The sequence below is a fragment of the Elaeis guineensis genome, chromosome 8 (genome assembly GCF_000442705.2).
Source record: "Elaeis guineensis isolate ETL-2024a chromosome 8, EG11, whole genome shotgun sequence".
NCBI lineage: Eukaryota > Viridiplantae > Streptophyta > Magnoliopsida > Arecales > Arecaceae > Elaeis > Elaeis guineensis.
In genome coordinates this window covers 72,201,325-72,228,922 of record NC_026000.2, presented here as the reverse complement: position 1 = coordinate 72,228,922, position 27,598 = coordinate 72,201,325, and positions in this window count along the sequence as shown.

Below are 27,598 nucleotides of genomic sequence, written 5' to 3'. Positions count from 1 at the left end.
CTTTTGATGTTGATCTTTCTTCTCCGAAAATAATCACCCCATGAATCTGAATGAAGCCTAGATCATGATCAACTCTTTAATCTTTTTCTAGATCTTTTTCTTCTCTTACTCTTCTTTTCTTGATTATGAAACAATCAAGATCTAAAAATCAACAAGAAAGAGGGGACACCCAAGCTCCTCTTGGGCGTGGAGATGGAGGATGCCTAACTACTTTGGATGTTGGATCCAAAGGGGAGGAGGGAGGCGTGAGGGGAACTTATAGGAGGTATGGGTTGCTAAAAATCTAATGTTAAGAGCCTTAGAGAATGCTTTTTTAAATAGGTAAAAGGTTTGAATCCTATCCAAAATCAAATAGCCTCTTAATATAAGTCCTACTTACATTAAGAATCCTTATTGCCTTTTAGATATTTGACCCCCTTTAGGAGATCCATTTGAAAGAATAATATCCTATAAGCCAATTATATATGGGATGTGATCAGATATTTTTTATAATTTATTTTTCAAACTCATATAATTGACATTAATTTCTAATAAAATAGGCATTTTCAATTCAGATATGCTGCATCTTTGTTTTTAAGATTATAATGAACCCCATAGGTCTAGACAATGGTATTAGGGTCGTGATGAGATCATGCCAGTGAGATCTAAATCTTTGATAGCCATGATCTAAAATATTCTCAGTCATTGGTTCATTGAGTCGGAGATCAATGATACCCATAAGACTGGCATGTCCTTTGTATGCTTAGAGATGAGTGGGGTTGATCTCACAACTACTTATGTAGTGACACTAATACAAGAATATGAATGCTCATTAGAGAATGAGTTTACTGGATAAATTTATGAGAGAATATCTGATGGAGTCTTATTTACATATCAGTTGATAGTTCTCTAGTGGGAGTTGTGTAAGTGATCTTTTGACTTGAGATCACCATGGTACCTTGTGTACATGAATCTATATTTTGGTTCACTTTCTAACTTGATTCTCTAATCCTTGTATGAGGTATTCTAGATGTGGTGAAATATGTATAGAGGTAGTGAGTGATCAATAAGAGATCAGTCACTCTTAATAAGAGGAGTGAACATCCTATGTAATCTCATAAGTCGATGATTCTAAAAGTCTTTGGCCAAAGTAGGATGATAATTAGAAAAAAATTTTTAATGTATCATCAACTAAATCATCACTCTTTGATCAAGATACATATAGATATGCAATTAGGTTTGACATAATTCCATGCCCATAGCTCATCTGGAATGTTGTTTGACTGAAGAATTAAATTACACAGTAATTTACCACTGAAAGGATTTTGATAATTTTTTACTAAAATTTTAAATCTTTCAGATAGTTATGATACATTGCTAGATATCAATCTTGACTTGTAGACTCATCAAAATTAAAAAAATTTAATTTAAAAATTAATAAAAAGAATCTTAGTTGATTGAGACTCTTGAGCTGAACTAATCAGATTGGATTAAGGTTATGTCAAGAGTCTATATCCACTGCTAGCTAGATTTGAAACTCAATAGATTATACACTTTGAGATTTGATCTTGATCTAATTTAATTAAGATTTAATATAAATTATAGGGGTTAATTTTGTTGAAAAATATGTCCCAAAGCCAATCATTAGATGATTGTGCTCATTTTATAAATTATATATGATTTTTATTAATAAAAGCTATTTAAGTTTTTTATTATAAATTGACCATCTTTTAACTCCTGTGTTATAATGAAGTCTTTAGAACTATAATTAATCGACAAAGGAGGATTTATGTTAAATCCTTAAAAATATTCGCAACCAAATGATATAATATTACAAAGACGATAGCATATCAAGTGTGGGTTGTTGCGCATCATATGAATTGATTTTCCTCTTAACCTAAGAGTGTGGAGAAACTATTATGGCATATTGATAAAATATAAGAGTACATTCAGATGGAACATGATCATGTGCCAGGCACTCTGCTATCAAGAGTAGCTTGAGAAGGGTATGGGAATAAGTGTCCCTTAGACCTGAGATCACCACGGTGACTTGTAAATAACTCACTATATTTTAGTACTAGACCATCTGAGTTTTTAATTCAGTGATGGAAGGATACTGGGTACAGTCAAGTACTTAACAAGTCGGTGTGTGAGTCAAGATAAAATTGATCCCTCTGAATTAGTAGAAGATATGCATCAATATATTTTAATTTAGTAAAATCTTGATCAGGATAATACATGTGATGGATTTGAAAGGTTAAAATATAATATGGTTGACTTAATTAGGGTTGATAGTTAAATCTTAGATCACCTTGAGTATTTGGGTCAGAAAAATGAATTATACGGTACCATACGCTAGTAGGTTCTAGAAGGTTGCTTTGCAATACTTCGATCTATCTAGTTATCGGGTCACCATTGCTAGATGGTTATATCGATTGGTATAGAAAGTTGTTTCTATACTACTGACTTAGATTTGAACCTATGGAGTCACATGCATTAGAAGATTTGGTCAGATCAGATGGCTGAAGAGTCCAATTGGATTATGAGTCTGGTGAGGAGTCCTACAGGACTGGACTCTAGAGTAGAATCCCACTGGGATTGGGACTCTACTATTAATGAAGAATTTATTAGTAATTAGATTACTAATTGACTCAATTTGATTAAGTAAAGAGTTTTGGATCAAGTCTAATTGAATTGAATTCAGTTCGACTCTGATTGGGTTTGATATGATCGAGCCCGATTACAAGGGTGTGTCTACTTGATGAAATATAAGTCTGAATCATTTGAAATGTTCAAACAGTTTCATAATGAAGTAGAGAAACAAACTGAAAAGAGTATTAAATCTCTTGTTCAGATCGAGAAGGTGAATATCTCTCTAGTGAATTTCTGACATACTTTGAGGAGAATGAGATTTTCTCTCAATGGACACCTTCTAGAATGTCACAATATAATGGTGTGTCGGAAAGGAGGAATCAAATCCTATTGGACATGGTTCAATCCATGATGGCTTCTTTACTCTGCCAATATTCTTTTGGGCATATGCACTCGAGTCGGCTTGTAATGTGCTTAATAGGATTTCTACTAAGTCTGTAAGTAAAACACTATATGAGATATGGACTGAACGTAAGCCAGCACTCACTCATCTTAGGGTTTGGGGATGGCCGGCTTATGTCAAATATTTGAAAATGAACAAACTAGGAGCTAGGTCTAATAGATATAATTTTATTGGATATTCCAAAGAAATCAAGGGGTATTACTTCTACCTTGCTGATGAACAAAAGGTATTTGTCAGTCTTAAGGCAGTCTTTTTAGAAAAAGAATTTCTTGGGGAAGGGATTAATACCTCTAAGATTGAATTTAAGAAAGTTCAACAAGTAGAATCGACACAGTCTAGTCAGCCCATAAAATCAAGTTTGATGATGTCAAACCCGGAACCCGTTATAGAGGTGGCATTAAGGAGGTCCGATAGAGTATCGTGTCAATCAGATAGATACTATGATTTTTTGGTTCGAGACGGAGATCCTGTTGAACTCGATGAGAACAATGAGGATCTGATCACCTTATGGATGCAATGTAAAGGTCTGACTCTGATAAATGACTTGAAGCTATGAAATTCAAAATGAAATCCATGAAATTCAATGATGTATGGACATTAGTTGATCCACCTAAAGGGATTAAACCCATAGGGTGTAAGTGGGTCTTCAAAAGGAAGAGGAGTGCAAACAGGAAGGTAGAGACATATAAAGTCCATTTGGTTGCCAAGGATTATCATCAGTATTATGATATTGATTATGATGAGATATTTTCTCCTATGGTAATACTCAAATTCATTCGGATTATGCTTGTGATAGCAGCATACATGGACTATGAAATCTGACAAATGAACGTGAAAGTAGTTTTTCTAAAGGGAGAGTTGCAAGAAGAGGTATATATGATATAACCTGAGAGTTTCACATCCACAGATGAGTCCAAGGTGTGCAAGCTTTAGAGATCCATCTATGGATTGAAGCAGGCATCTAGGAGTTGGAACATGCATTTCGATAAAGATATCAGAACATATGGCTTCATTAGGAATGGAGAAGAATCCTACATTTATAAATGGATAAATGATTCTGTAGTTGTATTCTTCATTCTGTATGTAGATGACATTCTCTTAATCGAGAATGACATCCCTACATAACAAGGAATAAATGTTTGGTTATCATCTCAGTTCTCTATGAAGGACTTGGAAGAAGCATCCTACATCCTTGAGATGAAGATCTATAGAGATAGATCGAAAAAATTACTTAGATTGTCTCAGTCTACGTATATTGACATCGTGCTGAAGCAGTTCAGCATAAAGAATTTTAAGAAAGGCTATCTTTCAATAAGCCAAGAAATTTTTCTCTCGAAGAAGGATTATCTGATAACTTCTCAAGAGAGAGAGCATATGAGTAGAATTTCATATGCTTCGATAGTAAATTTTATAATATACGCTATGACATGTACAAAATCAGACGTGATATACTCATTAGGGGTAGTGAATAGATATCAGTCTGATCCAGGAGAGAACCACTAGAAGGTCGTAAAGATCATCCTTAAGTATTTGAGAATTACTAAGGATCGTGGCTTATATATGGTAAAACTAACTTAAAACTAGTGAGATTTACTGACTCCAGATTTTAGTCAAATCATGATAATAGCAAGAGTGTATCGAATTATATTTTTATCCTGAATGATGGAGCAATCTACTAAAAAAATTTCAAGCAGCATACTATGGCTGACTCTGTTTGCGAAGCAGAGTATATCATGGCATCCGATGCTGCGAAGAAAATTGCATGGTTGTAAAAGTTTATCGACGAGCTCAGAGTGGCACCCTCCAAAGATGGCCCTATCTTGTTATACTGCGATAATACTTGAGCCATTGCTCAAGCCAAGGAGTTGAAGTTCCATCAGCACACCAAGCATATTCTGCACCACTACCACCTGATTCATGAGATCGTGGATCGAGAAAAATCTGATTGATCCATTTAGTAAAGCTCTCGAGATCAAGAAGTTCGATAATCATAAATTGAAGATGGGTATACGATACTATACCGATTAATTTTAGTCTAAATAGAAGTTATTGAAAAATATGTCCCAAAACCAATCGTTAGACGATTGTGCTCATTTTGTAAATTATATATAAATTTTTATTAATAAAAATTATTTAATTTTTTTATTATAAATTGATCATCTTTGAACTCCTATGTTGTAATGAAGTCCTTAGGACTATAATTAATCGACAAATGAGAATTTGTCATTAAGTCCTTAAAAATATTCCCGACCAAATGATATACTATTACAAAGACAATAACGATATCAAGTGTAAGTCATTGCATGCCATATGAGTTGATTGTTCTCTTAACCAAGGAGTGTGGAGACACTGTTATGGTGTGTAGATAAAATATAAGAGTACATTTGCATCAAATTTGACTATGTGTCGTGCACTCTACTATCAAAAGCAGCTCGATAAGGGTATGGATATAAGTATCCCTTAGACCTGAGATCACTACAGTGACTTATAAGAAACTCACTATATTTTAGTACTAGATCATCTGAGTTTCTAATTCAGTGATGGAAGGATACTAGGTGCAGTCAAATACTTAACAAGTCAGTGTGTGAGTCAAGATGGAATTGACCCCTCTGAATTAGTAGGAGATATGCATTAGTGTATTTCAATTTAGTAAAATCTTAGCCAGGATAATCCATTTGATGGATTTGAAAGGTTAAAATTAATATGCTCAACTTAATTAGGGTTGACAGTTAATCCTAGGTCATCTTGAGCATTTAGATCAAATGAATGAATTATACAGTAACCATACGTCAGTAGGTTCTAGAAGGTTGCTTTGCAATACTTTGATTTATCCGATCATCGGGTCACCATTGCTAGATGGTTACATCGATTAGTATAAAAAGTTATTTCTATGCTACCGACTTAGGTTTGAACCTATGGGGTCACACACATTAGAAGATTTGATCAGATCAAATAGCTGAAGAGTTCAATTGGATTGTGACTCTGGTGAGGAGTCCTACTGGGACTGAGACTCTGGAGCAGAGTCCCTTTGGGACTGGGACTCTACTATTATTGGTGAATTTATTAGTAATTAGATTACTAATTAACTCAATTTGATTGAGTAAAAAGCTTTGGATCAAGTCTAATTGAATTGGATTCAGTTCAACTCTGATGGGTTTGATATGATCGAGCCCAATTGTAAGAAAAATTTGATCTTAATTCGATCAGGGTTTTGACTCGGCTAATTTCTAATTGAGTTAGAAATTTGATAAGATATTTAGGTTTCTAATTAGATTAGGTTCATATTCATCAGTGGGTTTAATCCAAATTTGATTTGGATTAGAATCAGAATTAAAAATGAAGAGTCCTTGTCAACTTAGACTCTATCCTTATCTCTTGCACCACTCCTGAACCCATGCCAATTTCTCCATGCCTAATTGGATTTGGATTGTAATTTTTGGCATCAAGATAGAGGGTCCAATAAGAGTGGGTGGTAATATTTAATGAGTCATAATCTTATATCTTGCCTAATTTGAATATGATCCGAATTAGAGATAAGATGTAAACTAGGAAAGAGATTTTTCATACATAAAATATTATTAGCACCATATTTTTTTTTTATTTTTCTTGGACAATTCTTTGGCATGTGAGACTACATAATCCTTCTCCACATCCTAGTGATTTTTTTAAAATTTTTTGGGATGCCAAAAGATAGTTTTGGTGTGGACTATTGGCACCCTTCCTTGGAAAAACCCTAATTCTTAGTCTATAAAAAGGGGCTCATCTTTTGGATGTCCCATCATGAGTTCTCTTGCTATTTTTTTATTTTTTAGAGCTCTTATTCTCCTCCTCTCTTTCTCCTCCAAATCCTCTATTGCTTTGGAGTGTCCAAGGTGCTTGAAGAAAAAAGAAAAGATCAGCCGTCGAAGTTGCTTGCAGGCTAGCACCTCCAGGCCCCTGATCTACACCAGTCTTCGCATGGATTTTCTTGCAGAGGCCAGACAACTTTATGTGGTATGAGTGACCTGAGGAACACCCTTTCCAAGTGTTGGACCAGAGATGATCAAAATCTAATTGGTTTGGTAATCATCTCTAACCTATTTTGATCATAATGTTAGATCTAATAGTTAGATCTAGGATTCCAACATTGATGAGATCGATGTGTATTTTTATTTTCAGATCTAAAGTACATCATATTTTATATTTTTTTCAAGGTATGATAGTCTAGATTAGATCTTATGTATGTGATTTAGATTAAATAGTTTAATCTTATTCTTTCACTGTATAAAAATTTTGAAATTGTATGCATAGCACTATCTATGTTTCCCTCAAATTTGATATGCTAGCACATTATATTAATCCAAATTCCTAAATTGGTTCAGTTCAAAGCATTTGAGTTAAACTAGATCAATTACTTTTGACCTAATGGGATTGGGTCTAATTTAATTTGGTTCTTATCCAACTTAAAAGTGTTTCAAGTATGGAAGGAGTCCTCTGCGTCCATCAGGTCTCATGCCAAAAAATTTATTGCCGCTCCCTCTTAATTTGCATTAAGATCTAAAGAGTCCTTCTTAAAGAAGACTCTTATCTTATCTCTTCGGTTCTCATCCAGTTTCTTAAATATTACATGCTAAATTTATGTGGGAAATTTATGGGGCATAGAAGAGGAGGAGTCCTTCTGAATGAAAGCTCTTATGTGCCAAAATAAATTATGGAGACTTATTTCTCTGCATGAGAATATGGAACACCAAGTGTCAGTGCCCCTTTGTCCTTCCTCACATCCCTTCTTAGCCTATATATATGGGGCATCCCATATAGGCTAAGGGTTGGATTTTGGATGAAAATCAAAGCCAATTGGTATGTAAAAGAGAAAAAAAAATTGAAAACAATTTAAGAAAAAGAGAAAGAAAAATTGAGAGGAAAAAGTTGTAAAAAGGGTGGTGATAGAATTAGCAAGTGTTGCTAGTTAGCCCTAAGATTTGATTTTTTCATATGTTGGAGCCCAAAATCAAATCCTACATTATAAGACATCTAAAGAGCATTCTCTTGACATGATTCTAATGGCAAAATCGAAGGTGACTAAATTTTGGTGTGATCATACTTTAAGTTCGAAACCAGCAGTATTCTTGTGAAGAAAAGGCTGCGACGGTGCACCGATTAGGAAGGACCTTGGCCAACTTTTGTGTGGATTACCATTAGAGGACTTCTACTTTGGAGTCTTATAGATATCACCATCATACCATATTGCTTGTTAGAGAAAGTATAAATTTCTATCGCTTTGCATGCTTGTTTTTATTTTGTTCGACATCTACAAGGTGATTCTAAGATTTGAGTTTCGATTAGATGGTTTTAATTATTATGGCTATTGATATGTTTGTTTTAAAAATTTTAAAATTTAATTTCTACTCTATGACTAAAATCCAACAGTGGTATCAGTGTGACCCTTGTTAGATTCGATCAAACAAGTGTAAAGTGGTAATATAGAATTCTTCTGGTTCATATATTACCAAAATATTGCATCAATTTCTAACATTGATCTTAAAAATCAAAAATTACTTTTGACCTTATATGAACCATGGATTTAAATTTTAATTATTAAAATTTTAAATTTATGATAATATGAAATTTATAGTTTCATAGTTGCTGGATGCTTAAATCGATTTTATGTTTATGGGTGTTATGAATGCCTAATTTGATTAGGATTTGTTTTCAATTTGGCTAAACTTGTTATATTTGTTAAGTCATTTTGTGCACCCTTATATGATTTTTGACATGTCTATATGATTGTTATTATGACTTGAAAAATTATGTCGAATTGCATAATTGTATAGTATATTTTATGTAATTGTAGTTAGGATGTGTCGAGACCAATTCAAAGATCTTCTATAAAATTATATTAAGTTGTAATATCAGGATTCACTTTCAAATCAAATATTGAATTTATTTGATCAATTGGTATCTAGATAAGTGTTAAAAGTAGTTTTCTAATTAGGTCTATATGCTGGCCTGGCCAACTTTGTTGGTGTCTAAGAAAAGCTACAGGGAGCCTCCCACCTATTGACCTAGTCAATTTGGTCTTATTGAATTTCGAACTTAGATTGATTAGTGATGCAGATACTACAAGGGCCTTTCTTCAAGTTTGGTTAATAGAGTATGTCAAGATCTTAGTGAGCTTGTTGTTCCACAAGGCTTACTATAGAAATCGATATGATGTTGACTAAGTATATATTGATGCTTATGGCATATTTGAATAGTATTGCTTTGTTGTACTATCCGCAAGGGTAGCATTATTTAAGTATGACCATATGAGATTGAAGGGTTAACTTAATTAGAACACTATAGTTTATTGTGTAAGGTACAATTGGTAAAGAGTTACCTACTCTTGAACTCATGAATGCTTGTTGGGCTATCCATAAGGTGTTTGTGAAGAATAAAAATCTCAACCTCACTTAGAAACATAATGATGTTTCTCATTTTTCATAATTGAGGGCTATGAAATTCATTAAAATAGTGAAAAATATAATTAAAAAAAAGTCCTAATCTAGTTGTGTATGTCATCATGAGTTATCCGCTTATATTGTGTTCTTGTTATTGTAGATTAACTACACATATGGCATCCTCACTATCACTAAGAGGCATACTAGATGCTAACAAATTGATCAGATCGAACTACGTAGATTGGTTAAAAAATTTGAGAATTATTTTCACTTAAGAAAAGGTCTCCTACATACTGGATACACATGCGTCCGATACGATCAAAGAAGATGCATTTAAGGAGAAAAGGACCATATATAAGATGTCAAAGGATGACAGTATGCCTGTCAAATGTATCATACTTACCTCGATGAGCAATGAGCTTCAGAGGCAGTACGAGGATATGGATGTTCCTTCTATACTCCTTAATCTTGAGTTATATGGAGAATAAAGTCGAACTGCTAGATATGAGATATCTAAGCAGTTGTTCCGTGCCTACATGACTGAAGGCACGTCTGTGCAAACTCAAGTCCTAAAGATGATTGATTTGATCACTCATCTGGGATAATTGGATTTCACCATGGATGGTGAACTTAGCCAGGATTTGATCCTGCAGTCTCTCTCCGACTCCTTCTCTCAGTTTGTAATAAACTATCATATGAACAAACTGAATATCAGCCTGTCTGAACTACTGAATATTGGAAATTATATCCTAAAATCAATCGTGTGATGATTGAATTCATCCTTGTATATGAATTATTAATTATTGAATAATAGTTATTCTGATATTTTTCATCACAAAGTGACATCTTCCTTGAACTCTTGTACTGTGATGAAGTTTCTAAAACTATGCTAGTATACGATAAAGAGAAGATTTATCGTATAGTTCTTAAACAAGTTCGCGATCAAATGATACGTCATTATGAGATGATGACGTTTATCGAGTGAAGATTAGTGTGTGCCATATGGGTTAGTTGTCCTCTTAACCAAAGAGTGTGGTGACACTGGTATGGCATACAGGTGAGATGCAAGGGTACATCATCACTGAACAAGTGACTCACCTACTGAGCGTTCTACTGTCAAGAACTGGTCGTAAAATACATGGGTATAAATATCTTTTAGACCTGAGATCATCATAGTGACTTGCAAGCAACTCACTGTACTTTGGTGCCAAACTACCTAAATTTTTAATGCAGTGATGGAATGCTACTGGGTACAGTCAAGTACTTGCAAAGTCTGTGTGTGGATCAAGATGAAATTGATCCCTTCGGATTATTAGAGTTGATGTATCACTGTATTTCAATTTATTAAAATCTTGGTCAGGGTAATCCATGAGATAGATTTGAAAGATTGAAATACAATATGGATGAAGCAATCTCGGTTGACAATTAATCTGAGACCATTCTAAAGCATCCAGGGTCAAAAGGATGAATTATGCGATAACCATGAGTATAGATTCTGAAATATTTTTTTGTGATAATTCAACTTATCTGGATGTCAAAAACCATTGCTAGATGGTATCTTGATTAGTACAAAAATTGGTTCCTATTCTACCGACTTAGTGTTTGAACCTATGGAGTCACGCACACAAGTCAGACAAAGTAGGAGAGAATTGACATATATTTATATGTCCAATCTGAAAGTACTTGACTTGATTGAACATATCAGCTAACTTGATTGAGAATTGAGTTATGGGTCAAATGGGATTGAAGAGTTGACCATGTCTAGCTAGCACTACACATGAGGTTCAGATTCAATCCCGAAGATGAACAATTTCTATCTATGATCTATGAAATATATGAAAGATTGAATTTAAGTACTAATTAATTTTAGATTAGATCGAAATTAATTAGACTTAAATAGATTCAAAATCTAAGTTAGACTTGATACAAAAGTCCTAAAGAGTTTAGGATTGACAGTCTTTTAAAATTATTTTGAACTGACTTCGAATCGAATTCGAATTGGATCTGTTTTGGATGAGATATGAGTATTTCTACTTATACTGAAAATATCCACTCATGAAGTATGACCAAAAATTAGTTTGGTGCTTATTTGGGACGTCCCAAGTGGGTGTAGGAGTGGGTGCAAAGTGGATATCATAAGTGATGGTAATTATATCTCATGTAGAAGTCCTTCTTTCATGAATATTGGATCAATTCAAATTAGATTTGAATAAAGAGTTCTTTTCTCATTGGTTAATGAGAATCATTTATAAATAGAGAGGGTCTCTGAAGGAATCAGATCTAGGGTTTCAGGGTTAGATCTTAAAATTTTTTCAAGATCAGGTAGTGGAAGACAAAAATAAATCAAAATTTATCTTATAAACTAGAGAATCTCTAGATCTAAAATTTTATTACATAATTATTATATGGTATTAAATCAAAAATTAAAATATAAAGAGCAAGAACTACATATTGATCATATCAACATATTTCTATACTACATCTAATGTATGTAAAATATAATAGATCAGATCTATTACCTTGCAAGTTAGATGTTCTAACTTTGCTGATCCAGGTTTGAGGATGATGTTGCGAGCTATACATGTATCCAACCTCTAGGAGTCATCCACACGAGCTCACGAATCACGATCAGAAGTCCTGGTCCAGAAAATCAGCACAGTATGCTAGTACTGTGCTGATCCTTCTTCGATGGTCGATCGATGCCTTCTTCTTCTTAATTTGGACTCTTCCAAAGATGAAAAATTGGAGAAAGAGTTTTAGATATGAGACAATCTCAGAAACTCACAGATGGAGGAAGGAAAGAGGTGAACTCAGCAACCCTAGAAGACGACCCTCTTCTTCTTCTCTTTGCTCTCACCTAGACACCTAGTTTTATATCTATTATATCTCCATGCTCTAATACTCTTTCTCTATGATTTTTACATGCCCAAAAGGTCTCTCAAATCTCTATAATTTATAAAAATTTTAAAAATAAATTCATCTTAAATAAAAGGATATGAAGAATCCTTGTCTAGGTCAAATACCTAGTCAAAGAAAATCCAAACAGGGCAAGACAAGGGGTGCCCAACTCTTGGGTGCCCCCTCCTTCTTTTTATACCATGGATCACCAGAAAAGGGCACACAATATGTGTCATAAAAGTCATAAAAATCTCAAAAAAAATCTAGATAAAATTAGTGCCATAAGGAAAGAGTTTTGGTTTCCTAAAATTCTATCTCATAGAATTTGAAATCCAAACTAATTCCTAATTTGACTTGGTCCACAACCACATTCCATGTAAGAGAGATAGAGTGGAAAGCTTTGGGTATGTGTGAAGGCATGGGAGAGAAGGTTTTGTCATACAAAATAAGAGAGAGTGGGTGTGGGGGGCTTAGGTGGCGCAAGGTGGAATCCAAGTCTTACTAGGATTCAATCTATGACTTATTCAAATTTGGTTTCTCAAACCAAATCAAATCAAAATCAAATCAACCCAATTAAAATAGGTATTAACCTAATTAAAAACTTAATTTAACTAAATTAAATTAGATTTAAATCTGATTTAATTTTTTAATCGAATTAAAAATTAGGTTGACCCAAGTCCTAATTGAACTAGGACTAATTTTTCCTTGCACTTGGCTTATCCAATAAATCAATTGGACTTGATCCAATCAAGCCCAAACTAAATCTAATTAAATCATATTTAATTAGACTTAATCTCAACCCATTAGCTTAATCAAATTAAGCCAATTAGTAATCAAATTGCTAATCGATCCTCCTGCAACACTTGCACTAGGTTAAATGTCAATCGTATTGATCGTTTAACCCTAGAACGATTCTTAATCGTTGATTAACCATCCGATCGAATCATGAACTCTAATGTGTGTGATCTCATAGGTTCGAACCTAAGTCGGTAGTATAGGAATAAATTTCTATACCAATCGAAGTGACCATCTAGCAATGGTACCCGACGGTCGGATAGGTCGAATGTGTAGAACAACATCCTTAGAACCCATGCAGATATAGTTTCTATATAATTCATCCCCTTGACCAAAATACTCATAGGATACCTCAGAGTTCAACTATCAACTCTGATCAGGTTGTCCATATTGTATTTCAAAATATCAAATCCATCTGATGGATTATCTTGGCCAATATTTTGCTAAATTGAAATATAGCGATTCATTCTTCTCCAACTCTTGGAGTGGTCAATCCCATCTCGATCACACTCTGACTTTACAAGTACTTGACTATGCCCAAAAGCCTTCCATCACTGAATTAAAAATTCAGTTAGTCCAGTATCAAAGCACAGTGAGTTACTTGCAAGTTACTGAGGCGATTTTAGGTCTAAGGGACACTTATACCTATATCCCATCAGAGACATTCTCGACAGTAGAATGCTCTAGAGTTGGTCATGTTCAATGATGATGTACCCTTACATCTCACTTGTATGCCATACCAGTGTCTCCACATTCTTTGGTTAAGAGGACAGCCAACCCATATGGCCTACAGCGACCTATGCTCGATAAAAGCTGTCGTCCTTATTAACAGCCCATCATTGGTCGTGAACAGTTTTAAGAACTAATCGATAAATCCTCTCTTTATCGAACCTATATAGTCCTAAGCACTTCATCATAATAACAGAGTTCATTAGAAGATGAAAATTTATGATGAAAATATCAAAAATATATTTTATTTATTAACAAATCAATTACAATACAAGGTTGCTTAACCATCAACAGGTAGACGAATGACTTTTGGGACATTTTCTAACAACTCCCATTTGTCCTAAAGCCACTCGGCACAGTATCTAATACCCATCTTCAACTTGTGGTTGTCGAACTCCTTTATCGCTAGGGCTTTAGTGAAGGGGTCAGTCAGGTTCTCCTTTCCATCGATCTTTTGAAGGTCGACGTCACCTCAATCCATGATCTTTCGGACCAGATGGAAGCGGTGCAAAATGTGCTTCGTCTGCTAGTGTGCTTTGGGTTCCTTTGCTTGAGCAATGGCACCAGTGCTGTCGCAGTAGAGTAGGACTGGACCATCGAGGGAGGGTGTTACTCCAAGCTCAATGATGAATTTTCTCAGCCACACAGCTTCTTTTGCAGCATCTGATGCTGCGATGTACTCCACCTCATAAACAAAGTCTGCCATAGTATGCTACTTGAAACTCTTCCAGCAGATGGCTCCACCATTCAAAGTAAAGATATAACCCAACATGCTTCTGCTGTCATCATGGTCAGATTGAAAGCTAGAATCTGTGAACCCCACAAGTTTCAGATCTGACTCGTCATAAACCAACCATTGGTCCTTAGTATTTCTCAAATACTTAAGGATGGCTTTAACCATTTTTCAGTGATTTTCTCCAGGATCAGATTGGTATCTACTCACTACTCCTACTGAGTATGCCACATCTGGCCTTGTACATGTCATGGCATACATGATAGATCCCATGGTCGAAGTATATGGGACTCTACTCATACGCTCTCTCTCTTCAGGAGTTGTCGGACAATCCTTCTTAGAGAGAGAAATTCCATGGCCTATCAGTAGATAGCCATTCTTGAAATTCTCCATGCTGAACTTCTTCAGCATAGTGTCTATGTACGTGGACTGGGATAACCCAAGCATTCTTTTAGATCTATCCCTATAGATCTTCATCCCTAGGATGTAGGATGCTTCACCCAAGTCCTTCATGGAGAACTACGATGACAACCAAACTTTTATTTTCTGTAGTGCAGCGATGTCATTTTTTATTAAGAGAATGTCATCCACGTATAAGACAAGAAATACCACAACTGGATCATTTGCCCATTTATAGATGCAGGGCTCTTCTCCATTCTTAACGAAGCCATACATTTTGATCACCTTATCTGTGGATGTAAATCCCACAGGTTGTATCATATACACCTCTTCGGTCAGCTCTCCATTCAAGAAAGCTGTCTTTACATCCATCTGCTAGATCTCATAATCCAGATGGGCAGCTATTACAAGCATTATTCGAATGGATTTGAGCATTGCCATAGGATAGAATGTCTTGTTATAGTCAATACCATAATGTTGACAATACCCCTTGGCAACCAGATGGACTTTATAGGTCTCCACCTTTTCGTCTATGCCCCTCTTCCTTTTGAAGATCCGTTTACCCCCAATGGGTTTAACCCCTTCAGGTGGGTCAACCAATGTCCATACATCATTGACCTTCATGGACTCCATTTCATATTTCATGGTTTCAAGTCATTTCTCAAAATTAGGTCTCTGTATTGCATCCATATAGGTGATCAGATCCTCATCGTTCTCATCAAGTTCGATGGGATCACCATCCTGGACCAAAAAATTATAGTATCTATCTGGCTGATGCGGTACTCTATCGAATCATTTTAATGGTGCAGGTACATTGGGCTCCAGATCTAATCTAATCAAATCCAACTTAGGTTCAGCTATTGATGTCGGTCCTTCTACCTGTTGAACTTCATCAAGTTCATCCTTAGAGGCAATGGTTCCTTTACCAAGGAACTCCTTTTCTGAAAAGGTTTCCTTAAGGCTGACGAACACCTTTTGTTTATCAGCATGGTAGAAAAATATCCTTTGATCTCTTTGGGGTACCCTATTGAATGTGCATTTGTCAGAACTAGGTCCAAGTTTATTGGTAACTAACCGTTTGACATAGGCCGGGCACCCCCAGACCCTAAGGTGTGAAAGTGCTGGCTTACACCCTGTCCATATCTCATATGGAGTCTTAATTACAGACTTACTTGAAATCCTATTTAACAGATAACAGGTCGATTTGAGTGCATATTCCCAGAAGGATATCAGCAAGCTGGCAAAACCCATTATGGATCGGACCATGTCTAACAGAGTCCGATTTCTCCTTTTAGACATACCATTATGCTGTGGTGTTCTTGGAGGAGTCCATTGGGAGAGAATCCCATTCTCTCCTAGATATGTGAGAAACTCATCAGAAAGGTATTCCCCTCCTCGATTAGATAGAAGAGTTTTAATACTCTTTTCAGTTTATTTTTCTACTTCACTTCAGAATCATTTGAACATTTCAAATGAATCTGACTTATATTTCATCAGATAGATATATCCATATCTGGATAGATCATCCATGAAAGTGATGAAGTAAAAATATCCATCTCTAGCACTTGTGCTCATGGGTCCGCATACATCAGTATGTGCTAGGCCCAAGAGCTCAATAGCTCTCTCACCTTTTCTAGTAAAAAGTGACTTGGTCATTTTACTTAGAAGACAGGACTCACAGGTTGGAAGTGATTCACAATCACTAACTTCGAAGATTTTTTCTTGAGTCAACATGTTTATCCTGTTCTTGTTTATATGACCTAGCCTATAGTGCCATAAGTAGATATCTGATACACTATCTAATCTAGGATGCTTGCCAGTAGAATAGACTACGTTAACAGGTTGTGATAACATATACACACCATTATTCAAATGTGCACAAAAAATAGTAATACCATTCATAATGATATTACAAACTTATTTCTTTATTGAAATTTCATAATCATTTTTGGCTAGAAGATCTACAGAAATAACATTTAAAAAGAAACTAAGATAGAAATGACAATCATTAAGAACAACACTACGGGACTCAAATACAAGTTTCAAGATTCCTAATGCTAGAACTGGAACTGATCTTTCATCTCCAACGTTCAGGAACCTCTCGCCTTGCTCGAATCTCCTATTGACCTACAACCCCTGCAACAAATTACAAATATGATAAGGGCTACCAGTATCCAATACCTAGTCAGTTATATCACAAATAGAGAAATTACAAGGAGTTATCATATAAATACATTGCCCAGCAATAGCTTGCTTCTTTCTCTGCCTATTCGGATCTAGGGAGGCAATGTACTAAGGATAGTTCCTCTTCCAGTGCCTCCACTTCTTGCAAAAGAAGCATTCAACTTGACTCTTATCGGACTTGATCTTTCTGGTCTGGCCATGCATTGATGTCCCAGCCTGAACTTGCACCTTCTTCATTTTCTTCTTCTTGTTCTTCTTCCTATTGTCAAAGGGTCGAGAACCAGAAGACGAACCTCCCACTAAGTTCACTAACTCCTTGTGAAGTTGGTGATCCTTCTCAAAGTTCTGAAGCAACCCTAGTAACCCGTGGTAGTTTACTTTAGGCTTTATCATTCTATAATGAGTGAGGAATGGGAAATAAGACTTGGGTAGCAAGTTCAGTATTGTATATTTTCCAAGCTGCTCATGCAAGGAAAAGCAGAGCTTGCTCAAATGCTCCATCAGCTCGATCATGTACAATACATGATTAGTGATAGAGGCACTGTTAGATATGTGCCCTAGATGCCAGATTGGATGACACATTAAAGGGAAAATTTATAATTTTTACTATAAATGAATAAAAAGATTATTCTACTATCACGTTGTGTACATTATGTCTGTGATACATCCTTTGAGTTAGTAGGAATATTAATTCATATTTTTAAGAGTTAAAAATTTAAGGCATGAATTTACATAACTAACTCATAAACAGCTCTTGACCATAGGATCATCACGAGGATGGTGATCGATCCAGAAGGTTGGTGTACGATCGCTTTCTTAGGGTAGATGAGTCTTGAGTCTATGATGTGGAGACATCGGAGTGAGAGTACAGATATTCATTGAGAATGAGAGTACTGAGCATGACCACCTCGAGTAGTCATAAGGAAGTCTACCTTCTCATCGATGACTAGCTCGATGCTGTAGTTGTGTGTCTAGTTTTTTGACCTGAGGTACATCGACAGTTCACCTTGAGTGTGTTATAGTTTGACTACATCATAACTCGATCTTCTAGTCATTCAAAATCCTGAGGTGTATGTTGACTGTAGCATATTCATTGTAGGAACCAGATCACACCAAGAAGGGATCTATCAACCTTGGTAGATGAGAGTAGTCCTATGATGATCGAAAGATCGAGTCCTTAAGCCCATGGCCATAGCAGAGTGAAATAATGAAAAAGAGTTTTCCATTGGGGTTTCACATCAAACTCAGATCAATCGATTGATTCATATGACTGATGTTAGGTTTGACGAGTTCACCTTAACCCTAATTTAGTCGGGACTCATGATAGAAGAACTCAATCACACAGGTAGTTGTACCAAGAGATTCATCTTTATTTCTGATGGGTTGTCATCATATACTGCTAGGTGTCACTAATGAATTTTGGGAGCAATTAGAATGATCTTGATGATCGATCATTCTAATTGTCTGAATCAAAAGAGTTCTGATCCATCAAAAGGAGTTTCGATGATGTCGATGATGAGATCATGACATATCTCATTACCATATGGAAATGAACCTAATGGGTCACACAAATAAGAGTTAGGATCTAGATGTCATCAATTGAGCTAGCTCAATTCGATTGATTTGGATTAGATCCAATTAGGTTCAAGAAAATCGTGCTAGCACACGATTGAGCCTATTTTTTTCCTCGTGTAATCTTTTCTATCTCGACTGAGCCAAATATGATTTGACTCACCCAGAGAACCTTGAGAAGGTTTCTCACAGTCTGACTAGAGTGAGTCCAGCTCAAAAAAATCTTATCTTAATTCATGAGATAAATTTAAGACAACACCTGCCAATTCCTGTCACCTGTCATTTCCATTTTAGGATATCGATCAAATGTTGACTTATGGATCTTGAACTGAAGGCCACTTGGCAAGAGGTCATTGGAGAGTTTTTGTGGAGTGTCCACCTACTAAATTAGGCCTCAAAGTGGGTGCCAAGATCAGATTGGGCGTGTGCCCCAAGTGGATAAGGATAGGGTCCCATGTGATGAGGACTCTATGCCTTGATCGACTCAAACTATTGGGCGCCAATCTCACTGTATTTATCCAGTGTTGGCACCAACAGTTGGAGGGTTTGGTGGAGTTTTTATCTGATATGATTAGATGACATCACTCCACCAATCAAAATTTTTTCAAAATTAATTAGAATTTTTTGATTGGTCGAATGATGTGGCACTGCATGGCGCAGTAGGATTTATTTAAACCTTGTCTGCTTCTAAGGTTAAGAGTATCTACTCAATCCCCAATGAAAGCCTTATATCCCTCCACTTCTCTATGCCCCCTCTAGTCCACTCTCTCCTCTCTTCACATCCAAGAAGTTGGGCATCCATCTGGTGCTTGTCCAAGGCGTGGTGGCTTCCTGATCAGAAGGCCACAGGGATTTATCGAGAAGCTGCTGCTCCAGCTTCAGAAGATCTTTCGAAGATCTTCCAGATCAGATCCAGATCTGATTTTTGGAGAAAAAATTTGTAAGGAAAGATGATCCAGATCGTACTCGAGTAGATACCGATAGAGGTCAGGTGACTGCATGGGTATTTTTGAACCTCGAGCATTGCTGCGATCATCTACAGGGTAATCTAGTTATCCTAGAGGTATTTCTCTAATCCTCAAGTTTAAGATTTAATTTTAGATTAAATATTAGATATTAAGAATCAAATCTAATAGATCTTATATTTGAAATATTGTAGGATAATTTTTTTAAAAAAATATTTCACCCCAGATCTCATTTGATCTGGAAGATCCTACAAGAAAAAAGTCGATTTTCCCTTCAACTGGTATCAGAGCCAGGTTGATGGCTCTATTTCAGATCTAATTTAGATCTAATTTTTTTTTTTATTTATCTAATATTAATGGATTTTAGATGTCACATCAAATATGATAGGATCTAAAATCAGAAAAAATTTAAAATTAAATCTAAGTAGATCTAACATGTATGAGATGCATGACTAGACTAGGAGTAGTTTGATCTATGAATAGTCTTATAATTTTATGTTTTAATGTGATTAAAATATAAATTAGATCTAATTTATTCTCTATTTTTTTGATATTATAAATATTATATTCAGATCAAAAAATAGAAAATAAAATTTTAATTAATACATAAGATTGATCTGTTGCATGCCTAGACTAGTTGTAGAATTATTCTAGTAACTGTCTAGAATATATTTTATATTGAATAGTTTAATTTAAATCTTATTTTTTAGATGTTATATGTGATGTATCAGATCTGAAAGCATGCTAATTAAATCAGATTTTAATACATGAGATGTATACAAAGCATGTATAAGTTAGATCTGAAATTATATATGTGATATGTAACATAGATCTAACTACTTTTATAGTTAAATTAATATTTCTGATTAAGGTGTTCCTCATGGCCATCCGGTCATAAGAATAAAGTAAGATTTAAGACCCTCTCCTCCCATTCAATGGGGTGTTCTTATGGCGTGTAGGGGTGTTGCGCGTTCATCCTTAATCAGAAATCAAACTTACTTTTCTGCAAAACCCTAGATCCTGAAACCCTAGGATTTATTTTATATATTTTATTTATGAACCCAAGACTTAATTAATGAATTAAGCTTATGAAATTAAATTAGTTCTAAAATTGAGAATTTCAGATCTAAGTCATTTTCATAAAATTAGGTTCGAGCTTGGGTAGCTCAATTAGGTCTAGCGGTTGATCAAATCGAATCAAAAGTTGGTTAGGTGGGATCATGAAAGCTAATAATTGACCAGCCTAATAGGATTAAGTCTAGGTCAAGGTCGAATCACAAATAAATGTGACTCGATCAAGTTAAGATCTAATTTGGCTCAGTGGTTAGAGCCTGGATTGTAGGCTAACCCAATTGGTTCTGGTTTGACAATTTGGTGTCTAAGGTAAGTTGGGCAGATGCGACCAACTAGTTTTTAATTGGAAGCTACTCAACTCGAATGCGTTCTTATCAAGATAATGGCATATCTCTTCCACTGGTCTCACTTACCTGGCCATATGTGTCGACCTAGTTCTGATTTGAGGTGGTTAACAATTCGAGCTAACCCATATCACTAGGTTAGTCATAATTGTTATGACTATGTCAAGTCAAGTTTAATGAGACCTAAATCAAATCTTTCTAAAAAAATATTAAGTCTAAGGTCTTCCACCATTGTGGATGTACGGGCCCTTTCTGGGATTGATTATTTTCAGCTGGTTACAGTGGCTCAGTTGCGCCGGAAAGATGCAACTATGTCCATTAGGCATTGGATGCTATGGATTAGAGGATGGGTTGTGCTCAATATTTCGGATATAGTGAGGGACTCAATCAGGAATCTAGTTCGTACAAATGGTGGGTCTGACTTAACTAAGGATTGGAGCAATATTCTGGACACTGTGAGCTTCATGAATTAGAGACCAACTTTTGGGTACACCATGGTTAGAGAATCATTGGACAAGAGTTGTCCACTTATCGGTTGACCCATCACCAATAACTGTTAGGTGAGGTGATGAGCCAGTCGGTGAGACCGCACCATCCACTAGAAATTACTAATCATGGAGATTTTCACATCTCTACCTAAGGAGTGTAGGGATCTGAGAAAATAGTAGGAGTCTAATTTGTTTAAAAATAAAATTTCTAAATAAATTGGTTAAGTCTGATTATAAAATCTAACTAGAAACTTTTGACTCTCTATAGGAAATATGTCTACGTCTAATCCCCTGACCAAAATACTAGACACCCACAGATTGACTGGACCCAATTTCAAGGACTGGTTGAGGAACTACAGAATTATTCTGAGTTTTGAGAAACTAACTCATGTCTTGGACCAGGACCCCTTGCCATGCCAGCACGTCCGACTGCTGAACAGAGAGCGTCTCTGGAAAAGTGGATGGATGACGATAACAAAGCCAGGTACTACATGCTGGATGCAATGTCTGATGACTTGCTGCGCCAGCATGAGAATATTATGACCACCCATCAAATGTTGGCTCACTTACAAGAGTTGTTTGGTGAACAAAGTCGCACAGCCAAGTATCAAGTCTGCCAAAGACTTTTTAAAGCTAAAATGCATGATGGACAGTTAGTCCAAGATGCAAGAATTTTTAGATTGATGTGATCCTTCAATCCTTGTCTGATGCATATGGTCAGTTCATCATGAACTTCCATATGCATAAGATGTAGTGTACCTTGGCTGAGTTAATGAACATATTGGTTACGGCTGAGCTTTCTTTGAAGAGTTCAAAAGGCTCAGTCCTTACTGTGGAACAGACTTCTTCCAAGAGAAAATCTTTGGGAAAGAAAAAAAAGTCTACGAAGAAGCAGAAGGTGGATGGGAAAAGGAAGAAGACAGAATCGAAGAAGAAGGCTGCTGAAAAGGAAAAATATTTTCACTGCAATTCAGACGGCCATTGAAAATGAAACTGTCCTCAATACCTGGCCACCCTGAAGAACATGAAGGATGGTCCTTCTGGAGGTATGCTCGTTATAGAATCTAATCTTACAGTTTTCTCTGCATCCAGTTGGGTACTTGACTCTGGTTCTAGTGCTCATTTGTGCACTTCTATATAGGGTCTTGAGGAGAGCAGGAGGCTGAGGGATGGGGATATGATCCTACGCATCGAGAACAGAGCAAGAGTTGCTGCTGTGACTGTGGGAACCTACCCTCTGCGATTACCGTTAGGATTAGATTTAGTTCTTAGAGACTGTTATTATGTGCCTGCAGCAAGTAGAAATTTGATTTCTGTTTCATGTTTAGCACAAGAAGGCTATGTGATTAGCTTTCATAAGAACTATTGTAACATATTTTATAAAAATAATAAAGTTGCAAATGATTTTCTTATTAATGGTCTCTATCAGCTACATATTGATGTATCTATATTTCATATCAAGCAAAATGATAGGTATCTATAACACCTAAGGCTAGGTCATATAGCGGAAGACAGGGTTAACAAATTGGAGAAAATCTAGGCTATTGAGTCCGTTGACTTTCAAGTCGTATCCAGTTTGTGAATCATGCTTTCAAGGTAAAATGACCAAACTCCCTTTTACAGGACATGGAGAAAGGGCCATAGACCTACTTGCCCTAGCACATACAGATGTGTGTGGCCCATTTGATGTGCCGGCTAGAGGCAACTATGTCTACTTCATTACCTTCATCGATGATATGTCTAGGTACGGGTATGTATTTCTAATGAAACATAAGTCTGAATCCTTTGAAAAGTTCAAAGAATTCAAACATGAGGTAGAAAAATAAATAGGAAAGACCATTAAAATTCTTCGATCAGATCGGGGAGGCGAATACCTTAGTTAGGAGTTCCTAGACTATCTTAAGGATAATAGCATAGTCTCTCAATGGACTCCACCTGGAACGCCACAACTCAATGGAGTTTCAGAACGGAGAAATCGGACCCTATTAGATATGGTCCGTTCCATGATGAGCTTCATGGACCTCTCTAAGTTTCTTTGGGAACATTGTCTCATGACAGCAATATATGTATTGAATAGGGTTCCTTCTAAAACTGTTCCTACCACACCGTATGAGATATGGCATGATAAAAAGCCAAGTCTGAGTCATCTCAAAATTTGGGGTTGTCCGGTTCATGTCAAGAGACAGCAGGCGGACAAGTTAGAGTTCAGGTCTTTTAGAGCTCAGTTCATAGGATATCCTAAAGAGTCATTAGGATACTATTTCTATATTTCAAAAGATCACAATGTGATTGTAAATCGACATGCTATTTTTTTAAAAAAATAGTTTATTCAAGATGGTGGCATTGGAAGAATAATTAAGCTTAAGGAGAATGTCTCCCAAGAACAACAAGCTAAAGAACCTGAGGAACCAAATCAATTAGAACCAGTCCTAACACAACTTCTTCCACCTCGTAGATCGACTAGGGTTTTTCATCCTCCTGAAAGGTACTTAGGTACTATACAAGAGGAAGTAAAGGAAATGTTCCTCATGAAAAATGGAGCTCATGGTGATGACCCCAAGATCTATGACGAGGTGATATCAGATATCGACTTCGAGAAATGGTTAGAGGCAATGAGATCAGAAATTGACTCGATGCACTCAAACCAAGTCTGGACCTTGGTAGATCCACCTGAAGGTATTGTACCTATTAGGTGTAAATGGATCTTTAAGATAAAGATAGGTGCAGATAGGAATATGGAGATATTCAAGGCTAGACTTGTAGTGAAAGGTTATAGTCAGCACGAAGGCATCGACTATCAGGATATCTTTTCACCCGTAGCCATGCTAAAATTCATCCGCACATTGCTCGCTGTTGCAGCCTATTTTGATTACAAAATATGGCAGATGGATGTAAAAACGATGTTCTTAAATAGATATCTTGAGGAAGATATCTATATGGAACAGCCGCTTGATTTTACATCCAGTGATGATGATCACAAGATCTGCAAGCTGCAAAGATCCATTTATGGACTTAAGCAAGCATCTCAGAGCTGGAATACTCATTTAAATGATGTGATCAAAATATTTGGTTTCATCAAGAACGAGGAGGAACCATGTGTGTTCAAGAAGGTCAATGGGAGCGTAGTTGTCTTTCTCATACTGTACGTAGATGACATCCTCCTAATTGGAAATGATATTTTCATGTTGACCTTAGTCAAAATATGGTTGTCTAAGGAGTTCTCTATGAAAGATCTAGGAGAGGCATCCTTTATACTGGGTATTAAGGTCTATAGAGATAGACCAAATAGGATGCTGGGACTTTCACAGAAGATGTACATAGAGGAGGTGCTAAAAATGTTTAGCATGGAAAACTCCAAAAAAGGTTTAGTACCTTTTAGATATGGCATTCATCTCTCCAAGAAGATGTGCCCTAGCACACCTAAGGAGATTGAACACATGAGCAAGATCCCTTATGCTTCGGCAATAGGAAGCCTCATGTATGCCATACTATGTACACGACCTGATATAGCCCATGCTGTGAGTGTCACAAGCAGATATCAGTCGAATCCAGGCAAAGAGCACTGGACTTCTGTGAAATGTATCCTTAAGTACTTGAGAAAGACTAAGGATATGTTTCTAGTCTTTGAGAATGGAGAACTCCAGGTTCAGGGATTTATAGACTCAGACTTTATGTCTGATATAGATAATCGAAAGTTGACATCTGAAAGTCTGTTCATTTGCAATTGTGGTGCAGTTAGCTGGAAGAGTTCCAAGCAGATGGTGATTGCTGATTCCACCATGGAGGCAGAGTATATTGCTGCATCGGAAGCTGCGAAGGAAGTATTCTGGTACAAGAAGTTTGCCGTAGAGCTTGGAGTGATGTCATCGGATGCCATCCCTCTTTACTGTGATAATAATGGTGCCATAGCCCTAGCTAAGGAGCCAAGGTCTCACCAGAAGTCCAAGCATATCGAGCGATGATTCCATCTGATCCATGATTACCTCGAAAAAGGTTATGTCGAGGCTAAGAGAGTCGACTCCACAGATAATGTGGCAGACCCACTGACAAAGTCATTAGGCCAGCAGAAGATCGAAGTCCATCTTGAGAAGATAGGACTTAGATATGTAGCCAATTGGCATTAGGTCAAGTGGGAGTTTGTTAGATACATGCCCTAGATGCCAGATTGGCTGACACATTAAAGGGCAAATTTATAATTTTGACTATAAATGAATAAAAGGATTATTCTACTATCACATTGTGTACATTATGTCTGTGATACATACTTTAAGTTAGTAGGAATGTTAATTCATATTTTCAAGAGTTGAAAATTTAAGGCATGAATTTACATAACTAACTCATAAACAGCTCCTGACCATAGGATCATCATTAGGATGGTGATCGATCCAAAGGTTAGTGTACGATCACTTCTTAGGGTAGATGAGTCTTGAGTCTATGGTGTGGAGACACTAGAGCAAGAGTACAGATATTCATTGAGATGAGAGTACTGAGCGTGACCACCTCGAGCAGTCATAAAGAAGTCTACCTTCTCATCGATGACTAGCTCGATGCTGCAACTGTGTGTCTAGTTTCTTTGACCTGAGGTACATCGATAGTTCACCTTGAGTGTGTTATAGTTTGACTATACTATAACTCGATCTCCTAGCCATTCGAAACCCTGAGGTGTATGTTGGCTGTAGCATATTCATTGTAGGAACCAGATCGCACCAAGAAGAGATCTATCAACCTTGGTAGATGAGAGTAGTCCTATGATGATCGAAAGATCAAATCCTTAAGCCCATGGCCATGGCAGAGTAAAATAATGAAATAGAGTTTTCCATTGGGGTTTCACATCAGACTCGGATCAATCGATTGATTCATATGACTGATGTTGGGTTTGACGAGTTCACCTTAACCCTAATTTAGTCGGGACTCATGATAGAAGAACTCAATCACACAGGTAGCTGTATCGAGAGGTTTATCTTCATTTCTGATGGGTTGCCACCATATACTGCTAGGTATCACTGATGAATTTTGAGAGTAATTAGAATGATCATGATGATCGATCATTCTAATTGTCTGAATCAGAAGAGTTCTGGTCCATCGAAAGGAGTTTCGATGATGTCGATGATGAGATCATGACATGTCTCATTATCATACAAAAATGAACCTAACTGGGTCATACAAATAAGAGTTAGGGTCTGGATGTCATCAATTGAGCTAGCCCAATTCGATTGATTTGGATTATATCTAATTAGGTTCAAGAAAATTGTGCTAGCACACGATTGAGCCTAACTTTCTCCTCATGTAATCTTTTCTATCTCGACTGAGCCAAATGTAATTTGACTCACCCAAAAAATCTTGAGAAAGTTTCTCACAGTTTGACTGGAGTGAGTCCAGCTCAGAAAAATCTTGTCTTAATTCATGAGATGAATTTAAGACAATACCTGCCAATTTCTGTCACCTGCCATTTCTATTTTAGGACATCGGTCAAACGTTGACTTATGGATCTTGAACTGAAGGCCACTTGGAAAGAGGTCATTGGAGAGTTTTTGTGGAGTATCCACCTGCTAAATTAGGCCTCAAAGTGAGTGCCAAGATCAGATTGGGCATGCGCCCCAAGTTGATAAGGATAGAGTCCCATGTGATGAGGACTCTATGCCTTGATCGACTCAAACTATTGGGCGCCAATCTCATTATGTTTATCCAGTGTTAGCACCAACAGTTGGAGGGTTTGGTGGGATTCTTATCTGATATGATCAGATGACATCACTCCATTAATCAAAATTTTTCAGAATTAATTAAAATTTTTTGATTGATCGAATGATGTGGCACTGCTTGGTGCAACAGGATTTATTTAAACCCTGTCTACGCCTAGGGTTAAGAGTATCTGCTCAATCCCCAGCAAAAGCCTAATATCCCTCCACTTCTCTATGCCCCCTCTGGTCCTCTCTCTCCCCTCTTCACGTCCAAGAAGTTGGGCATCCA